The following is a 9,115-nucleotide window of genomic DNA, read 5'->3' as shown; positions in this document are numbered from 1 at the left end:
AATCAATCTATCTAGCATCTAGCATCATCTCCCTCTCTCCCTACCCAAAGTCTGAGTGCATGGCTGTATATCCGAGTTGGAAAGTCATTCTAGTTCTTCTATGTGAACACCTGCCACAGCATGGCAACTGATAGACAGGTGGTGTGGTTCTGCTACTGGGAAGCAACCCCGGCCACCGAAGCAGAGACGCCAAACTTGAACCACTAGGCCACCAGGGCTGGCTGGGGCTAAAGATTATTATGCTTTTGTGATTGCAGATTGAGGGACCCATTTCCTCGTTCTACAAATTGCAAAACTGAGGGCCCCAAGAGGGGCAGGGCTTGCCCCAGGTCTCAGCAGTCTGTGAGCAAGGGCTAAAGCCCAGCCCTCCTACCTTTGGGCCTGGAGCCCTTCCTGGCACCCCAAGGATCAGTGTCTTGGGGTACTCTGAGGGCCTGGGGGAGTCCCTGTCCCCAATCCTTCTACCCCACCTCGGCCTAATGGAAGAGGGCCCTGCCCTGTTGAGGTGATTACCAGAGGCAGGAAGCTAAGGAGGATCTGGAGAATCCTGGAGAAACGGAACAGTGTTGCTGGAGCTGTACAGACCCTGCTTCTCAGGACAGTGGCGCAGGTAAGGGAAAGAGTCCAGGTGTGACAGATAAGGGGGTAGTGCTTCGGGGACCCCCCCACCCTGAATGGAAAGGAGAGGGAGGGCACTGGGCTGTCTCTGTTCCTGAGCCTGGGAGGAGCTGGGTGCTCAGGTGACTCCAGATAGGGCCTGTGGCAGCTGGAGGTGCTACTTGGGCTGGCCTGGGTGCTGAGGAGAGGAAGTGATGCACGTTGAGTTGAGGCCGTAGGAGCCACACCCCCAGCCAGGTGGAGCAACCAGGTGGCACCATGGGCACACCATCCCCAATCACCCTCCCCCTGCCCCCACTGATCAGGCAGCTGCCCGCGAGGGAAGTGAGCTTTTCTCTGTCCCTTGGAGTGGGCTGTACCCAGCTGTTTCTCTCTAGAGCGCTCTTAGAGGTTCTGGGCATAGGCGGGGGCAGTGGCTGGGAGACCCTGAGGTCTGGCTGCAGATGGGGCCTCCTCAGGCATGTCATGAAAGGCAGGTATTTGTAGAAATAGAAATCCAGGAACCTCTCCACTTCCAAGTATCTAATTCTCTGGGCCTTCACTTACCTCTGTTTTCAGCAGGGGAAACTGAGGCTAAAGGGGGAAAAAGACTCTCTAAAGGACACAAAGCAGTTTGGGTAGAACTGGACTAGGATAGGGATCTTTCCATTACTTGGCAGTGGATCAAACATCTTCATCAAACATTTACTGAGTGTCTAATGTATACGGGGAGAAGAGCTACCTTGGGGTAGCAAACAGAAGCCAGAATTGCAGCCAGACCTGGGTTTTGATCAGCCCTCCCAATGACTTAATGCAGTGACCCTTGGCAAGTCGCTACCCCTCTCTGAGGCTCCAGTTGTCTGTGGAATGAGGGTGGTAAGTATTATCCAGGGCTGTCTCGAGGTATAACTATGAATTAAGTGAGTTAAGACCTGTGAAGTGCATAGAGCAGCACCAGGCATGTGGGACGCGCTCAGTAAACATTAGCCCCTGTTCTTGCTCGTAAGCACAGGTTGAGGCTGGCCAGAGACAGGGTTCTCCTAGAGCCAGGCAGGAGCAGAGATGCTGCAGAGGGCTGCGCATCTCCCAGGTACCTCCACTCATGCCCTGGGAGCCCGCATTTCTGGAAGTCAAAGGGGGCACCCACACCCCCATTTCCTCCTCTGGCACTGGGGACCTGGCAGGAAACAGGTGCCTCGAGTGTTTATACCACTACGTGCCCATGGTTCCCCTCCCCATAACCTGGTCCTGAGTAAAGGTGATTCTGGCCCTAAGCTGCCCACTACGGCCCTGGACAGTCAGACTAGAGCCAGACCCAGGGTGTGGGGTCATGCAGAAGTCCAAAAAGGCTGACAGCAGGGGCTTGGCCTGTGTGTCCCCTGAACAAAGCAGGAGCCGAAGACAGAGAGGAGCATGAGTGGGCAACAGGGCCCAACATCAGATACCTCACCCCTGGCCCACCATGTTTGAACTCTGGTCCAAGCCTGCCTAATGGAGGTCTGGTTCAAACCCATTATTTAGAGAGGAGGAAAGAGAAGCCCAGAGAGGCCAAGGACTCACAAAGAGCCTCACAGGAAGGTGGGAGCCAGTCCGGGTCAGAACTCAGGTGTCCTGATATTAGGCCAGGGCTATGCCTGACAGCCGATTTGGAGGAGACAGGGCTGGGCTCTATCTCTCCTTCCTGCCGCTGCCACAGTCCTGCTTGGAGCCAGCCCGCACTGTGGCCACCTGCGGGGGCTCTGGCTGGGGAGTGGCAGTGTAGAGTGGGTGTGTAGAGAGGTAAAGGGAAGGGTGTACAGGACCTGGTCAGAGAGAAGCCCAGAGCCGACCTGGGGGGTGGACTGGCGAGCTCTCCTTGGTGTGTATGGCTGCAGGATTCTAGGGCCTTATTAATCACTCTGAGGCAGCAAAGGATAAAAATACCGTGGGAGCACACTCCTGGAGGGGGGAGCAAAGTAGATTCAGGAGTGAGTCACAGAGCTCAAGCCCTAAATTTAGAAAGTGCTGAAGGAGGCAGCCTCCCCCGGGGAGCACTGTGGAGATGCCGCTGACCCAGGGCCTCAGGCCTCAGGGCAGGGGCAGTGGTTGGCAGGAATCCCCTGCACAGCAGTGCCCCATGGAAGCTGAGCCTGTTCTAGGCCTGTTCCAGGTGTGGATTTTGACCCCAGAATGAATCCTGACCCAAGGCAGGGTCTTCAGCCCCATTCTCAGAACCCCTAGCAAACCTTCCCCACACCAGCCCTTCGCATGGGCCTGGGCCCCAGCCCCTGGAGTGTAGACATCTCAGTGCTGTCCTGCCCACTGTCTGTGTAGCCAGGCACCCTGGGTCCTGCTGCTGTCTTAGCATCCAGTTGTCAGACACTGAGGGGGGGCTCTGTGGTTGCAAGGAGCTAATGCCATTGAGTAAAGGCCTCCCAAAGAGGACCCATCCAGGCCTTTGCAGGTCTGTTTGGAATTGGGGGTGAGGGAGGGGAGCAAGACATCGTAGCACCCACCTCTGCTTTATTCTCAATCCTCCAGGCTCCAGGAGATCCCAGGCTGTTTCTTTTCCTCCAGGTCAGGAGAAGAGGGAGATATTGCCTCTAGGTCGAGGAGCAGAGAGTAGGAAAGAGGCTCTGCTTTGGGGACAAAGTCCAGACCTGGGAGTAAGGCGGCTCAGGAGACAAAACCTGATAGCACTTGTGGCATTTATTGAGGACTCGCTGCTCACCAGGCACTGTGCTAAACACTCCACGTGCATGAACTCACTTCATCCCCATTACAGTGATGTAAATCCACTAGTCTACCCATTTTAGGAATAGGAGAACTGAGATACAGAGAGGTTAGGCAACTTGTCCTAGATCACACAGTAAGAGGCTCTAACCCAGACAGCCTGGCTCCCTAGCCTAAGCTCCTAGCCATTATGCTAGACTGCTGAGCAGGGTATTTCACTCCATCTGTCCTGCCTCCTCTCCTGTCCTCCCTTCCCATCCTCCAGTCCCTGTATCCTACAGCTCTGGGAGCTTCCCTCTGGGCCTTGCAGGGTCCTACTGCCCAGGGTGCCCCCAGGCTCTGGGGAGAGAGGAATCTCACAACAGACTGCCCCCTCCCCCCAAGCAGGACTTCAAAGTTGATAGAGCCCACCCCTCTCCCTCAGCCTGGTGGCTGAGCACCACCACTTTGACAGGAAAACAGGCCTGGAGAGGTGCAGGGCCTTGCCCGAGGTGGGCAGGGCTCAGAATAGAACCATGGGGACCCTGCTTTGCGACTGCCCCAGCCCAGATGGCCCTTCTACACGCTGGGTCCCCCTGCTGCTGCTGTGCACTGGGCACTGCTGCCTGCAGGAGCCCAGTTCGGTTGCTGGGTCGATAGAGCCTTCCAAAAGCCCTGGAGCTTCCTGTCGGAGGCTCCTGTCCATGTGCCTGGCCCGGGCCCTCCCCTCGGCTCTGTGCTCAGCTGGGTGGCAGTGGGGGTGGAGGCATCTCTGTATCTTTAGGAAGGATGAGGTTCCTGGTCCTTCTCCTGCTAGGGCAAGAACTCCAGCCCTGGGATGACGGGCCTTTTTCTGCCACCCCCACAACTTCCTTCTTTTGGTTTCTTTTTATTTTTTAATCTGAAAGGTGGGCCCTAAGCACCCTGACTCAGGGCAGTTTCTATCTCTTGGGACCATAGGGGTCTCTGGGGAGCACTCAGGATCCCCCTTTGGATGGTGGGAGGAGGGGTCAGGGGTCCAGCCCCAAAGCCCCTAGACTATTGTTCTTCCTGAGGGGAGAGGCTCCTCTGAGAGGCCTGGAGAGCTGCACCTGCTGGGCGACACAGCCTGGCTCCGGTATGACATGACTTCTCTCACACCCCTTCTGCCCCATGCCCAGGGTACCACATGCAAGGACATCAGGAATAGGTTCTGTTTCTTGCTGGGCCTTATTTTCCTCATCTGTCAAATGGGGCTAATGGGCCCTGCCTGACCTTCTACCTGAGGTTGTTGTAAAGGTCAGACAAAATGAATACAGAAGACTCACTGGCCCAGTGCCTTGTCACAGAGAGGATGTGTAGGGCCGTGTACGTGCATGTGTGTGTGCGTGCGTATGTGTGTGTGACAGCTGTGACTACGGTGCTGTCTGTGCATTCCCAGGGAAGGCGAAGGACTGAGTTCGGTGTGCGACTGTGTGGCCCTTTGAGGCTTTGTGATGTGGGCATGGCGATGCCTCAGGTATAAGGTTGCCAGAGTCAGCAAATATTTGGACATACTCACCCTAAAAATGATTCTTTGCTTATCGGAAAATCAAATTTCACTAGGCGTGTTGTGTTTTATCTGGCGACTCTGCCTTGGTTCTCTGGGTGACCTGGTGTGCCCACAGATGTACCTGTGCCAGTGGGCACACACATGAGACTGAGCAGGTATGTGGCTGTGTGGGACTGTGACAGGACATTAGTGTGATGGTATGTGGCTGTGACATTGTCACCAGGAGGAGCAAGATGTGGGTGACTCTGACTTCTTCTGCCTCTCTGTGACTCCCTCAGGCTCTAGCAGCTCCCTCGGGGCAGGGTTTGGGCTGTTTGCTCAGTGAGGCCCAACAGAGGTGGGAGACCCGCCCTGGGCAAACACTTAGATCCGGTTCCAGACGGGATGCACAGCCCCCTGCCACCTGCCATCAGACTGTAAAGGACACGTCCCTCTCAAGGCCAAGCCAGTTCTGGGGGCCTCAGAGTGCTCTGTCCTGCGCCCTTCCAGAGGGGCCTCTGGAACCACCTCTCTGCTGCTTCCTGGTGACATCACATAGGTCACTGCCCAATCTTCTAGAACAGTGCCCCCAGGACATTGCCTCATTGCCTAGGCAACCTGGGAATTTCCTCCACCTAAACTGGCAGACCAGGTTACCCCTGAGGAGGGTGTGGGGGGAGAAGGGGCCAGGTGGGGGCCTTCTCCTCATCTCCCAGAGGGGAGATCCAGGCAGTGATCCGTCTGTCTGACTAAATGGTGAGTAGGAGGGATCACTCAGGAGCAAGTCAAGACTCCGTGGCCCCTCATGGTCCAGGACACTGGGGGGGCGGGGGGGCGGGGCGGGGACTGAATCTTGAGGCTGAAAGGGTGGTGACTGCACCAACATCACCTCCAGGGCAGTGGAAGGGGAAGCATATAATGGGGAGCAGGCCCAGAGAGGAGCCAGAAGACCTTGGTTCTTATCTCTGCTTTGTCTCTGTTAGCTGGGCCTTTGTTTCTCCATCCGCACGGTGAGGGGCTCATTAGTCTGAGGGTCTTTAGTTCTGATGGGGACATACTGCAGGGAGTTGAGGGGAGGGACAAGGTCATGGGTGGCTCCAGGCAGGGGGCCTGACCCCTGTTCCAACAGCTATGGGGGGCAGTGAGCAAAGTCTGATGTGAATCTCTCCAAACAACCCCCGTCCCTATTCCAGGAGTCACAGCCCTAAAGTGCTAGAGGTCCCCACATGGGCTCTGACTCACTGTGTGATTCAGGGGTGTCCCCGTGCCTCCCAGGGCCTCAGCAGCTCTCTTGGGAGGCGGGGGGGGGGGGCATGTGTAAGCCCCAGCGCTTGCTCGGCGCCCTGGGCACTGATTCCTCACCTTCCCGTGACGCCTCTCAGTTTGCTAAGCACCTTCTCCTGGTACACACTCCCACCTTCCACACCCACTCTGACTCCGGCTCCGTGTTGCCCCATTCTGGGGCTGGGACCCAGACCCTGGCCCTGCCCTGGGGGTCCCGAGAGGCACCTTGATCCACCTCCTGTGGAGGGGCCCTGTGGCTGGGGCAGGGGGCTGCAGGGGGCCGTGCAGGGTCACGCTTTGCCAGCCTTTTCTGCTGTTTAATCTTTCATGAGAATCTTAACAACCATCATATCAGGATGTAACCTTAACACTTTTTTTGGAGCCTACCATTTTTGGACAGTGTATTCCTCCCTGCCCCCTCTCCAGTCATTTTTCAGTTACTTATTTGGGGGTGAAACTGACACGTGTACAACTCTTTTCATTGCAGTAATTCTCAGTGAGTAAGTAGTAGTGAGGAATGAGGAAACTGAGGTTCAGAGAGGACAGATCACCTGCCCTGGGTCATACTGCTAGACAATGGTGTAGCCCGGATTTGAACCCAGGTCCACAGGCCCTTTGCACTGTCAGGCTGTGGGAAGCAGGGGTGGTGAGTCCTAGGACTCCTCTCCAGACTCCTCCCGCAGGCCCTCCCTCCCAGCCCTCCTAGGCTCACTCTTCTGCCCTTGAGCAGACAAGGCCCTTCTGTCTGCTGCTCAGGGGTGTTTGAGACAGGATGTAAACCCGCTTTGATCCGGGCATGTTTGAGAGACTGTCATGAACCCCTGAGCCAGAGATACCTAAATTCAGGGGGATCTGGGGGGATTGCAAGGGCAAATTAATGATGAGTAGGATGGAGAGGGATGCCCCTCTGCCCACTCACTGGCCAGCTAGCCTGGCCTGAACTCAGACCCATGGTTGAGCCCAGGGCATGGTCATCCAAGCCCAGGGGTACCAGGTCACCCACCTTTTCTGACCCAAGGCCCAAAAGATTCATTCTTGGTTAATCTGTGTGTGAATTTGAGTGATGGTGTAGTTTCTGCCATCTGTACCTCCTTGTTTGTGTGTCTCCCTCAGACTGGCAGCCTTCTGGGGGTGGGAAAGTCCTTTTGTCAGTCTGCCTTCATGGCTACCTCCTGCTGTCATTTCAGCCTTGTATCTTTTACTGTGGACTGGGTGATGGGCATGAGAGATTTACTGCCCTGGTGCCTGCTGTCAGCTGAGATGTTATTGGGGCCCTAAGAAGACAGAAGCCACCAGGCCAGTGCTCCCCTCTCTTTCCCTCATGGCAGGCCTCAGAGGCTGCAGTTCACAAAGCAGGCTCTGCTTGCCTCTCTGGGTGTGAGCCTGTCAGATAAAACCACCCAGGCCAGGGGAAGGGCAGTGACCTGCCTAGAGTTGGGGTGGAGGCAGTGGAGGTACATAGCAGAGAACCAGAGCCCAGAACCAGCCCCCTGCCACCCACTCCTGCACACCTAAAGAATGTGTGTTAGAAGGGGTGGGGGTGATTATCTGACTATGCCCCCCACCCTGGAGATCTGAGGTCATCACATAGGCCTCATGGGGCCCTGCAACTCATTTTACAGGATCTACTTTGCAGAAGGCCCCTTGGGCTCAGTTGCCATCGCGGCTCCCAGCTCACCCCTACCACTTTTAAAATTGGGCCAGATTCACAAACATCTTGGAGCCCTGAGCACTTCAGGAAGAAACACCTCTATTTGTGAACCTACCGTGACAACTCTTCATCTCTCTCTAGCGCCTTTAGGAAAAGCTGTTCCATCTCAGAGCTCTAGGATGGTGAGGCTTGGAGGGTAGACATTCTGATTCCCTCATTCTACAGATGGGAAACTAAGGCCCAGAGAGGATGGGGCAGCCAGAGCAGAGGAGGGAACCCTGGGGTGGGAGGAGGCTGAGACCCAGATTCTGGAGAGAATGGCCATGTGCTCACTGTATGACACTGGGCAAGTGTTGGGCACTTGTTGGGCCCTGTTTACTGCCCATCCAGGGGAGCTCACCTCTGGGTCCTCGCCATCCCTCTGTGGTCAAGGGTCAGCCACAGGTTAGTGAATGCTCAGCCTCGGGCCCTTTGCCACAGTCATACTGGCCTGGCCTCAGAGAAGTTGAACTATTGGCCTCAGTTGAGACAGAGCAGCTGGAGGCAGAGCTGGCACTAGGACCTAGGGGGCAGGTGGCAGCCTCCCAAGCTGGAACAGGTGACTGGAGTGCTGGTGGACTCATCTCCCCCATAGCTATGGAGCTCTGGCCAGCTCTGCCTGGGGAGCAACAGGGGAGCCCCAGAGCTCTGGAGCCAGGTGCTCTTGAAAGCCTAGTCCAGTCCATGGGAGGTGTGTGGGCACATGCATGGGTGCTCAGCTGGGGTGGTGGACGAAGGCCAGAGTCTAAGGCTGGAGGGGAGCCTGGTTAAAGCTCCCAGCTGGGAGGAAGACCAGAGCGGAGATTTTGCCCTAGTCTGGCCAGCCTGTGAACCTTGAGGCTAGTGGTTGGTGGAGGATGCAAGCTGTGGGCATCTCTGAGTTGTTCTTGATTGTGGTGGGGAGGATGTGTGCCCATCTTTGGGTCTCTGGGGTGTCGTGTCGGGGTGTCTCCGAGTTGTTCTGGGGCCAGCGTGCCTGTATGTAATTAAATTGTTGCTGAGGTGTGTATCTGTGAGTATGCGAGGGGGCTGGAGGGAAGGGGTTCACAACTAACTTCCAGAATCCCTCTTCGGACACCTCCTCGCCCGCTCTATCTTGGCCCCTCCCAGCCTCGTCCCCAACCCTCGCCTGAGGACTGGTCCCTCCCGGACTGGGTCCCCGCCCGGGGCGGGCGCTAGGACCCGGCGGGGTGGGGCGGGGCGGGGCTCGGAGCTCAGTCAGCGGTCCCTCCGCAGCCTGAAAAACACTGAGCCGGGCGAGCGGCGCCCGGAGCCCGCACCCCGGCTCCCGGAGCCCCGAGCCCGGCCCGGCCCGTGGGAGCCAGCGAGGGAGGCGGGAGCCG

This window comes from Equus quagga, chromosome 14, assembly GCF_021613505.1.
Source record: "Equus quagga isolate Etosha38 chromosome 14, UCLA_HA_Equagga_1.0, whole genome shotgun sequence".
In the NCBI taxonomy this organism is placed as follows: Eukaryota; Metazoa; Chordata; class Mammalia; order Perissodactyla; family Equidae; genus Equus; species Equus quagga.
The sequence above is the reverse complement of the archived record's forward strand: the minus strand, read 5'-3'. Positions refer to the sequence as shown.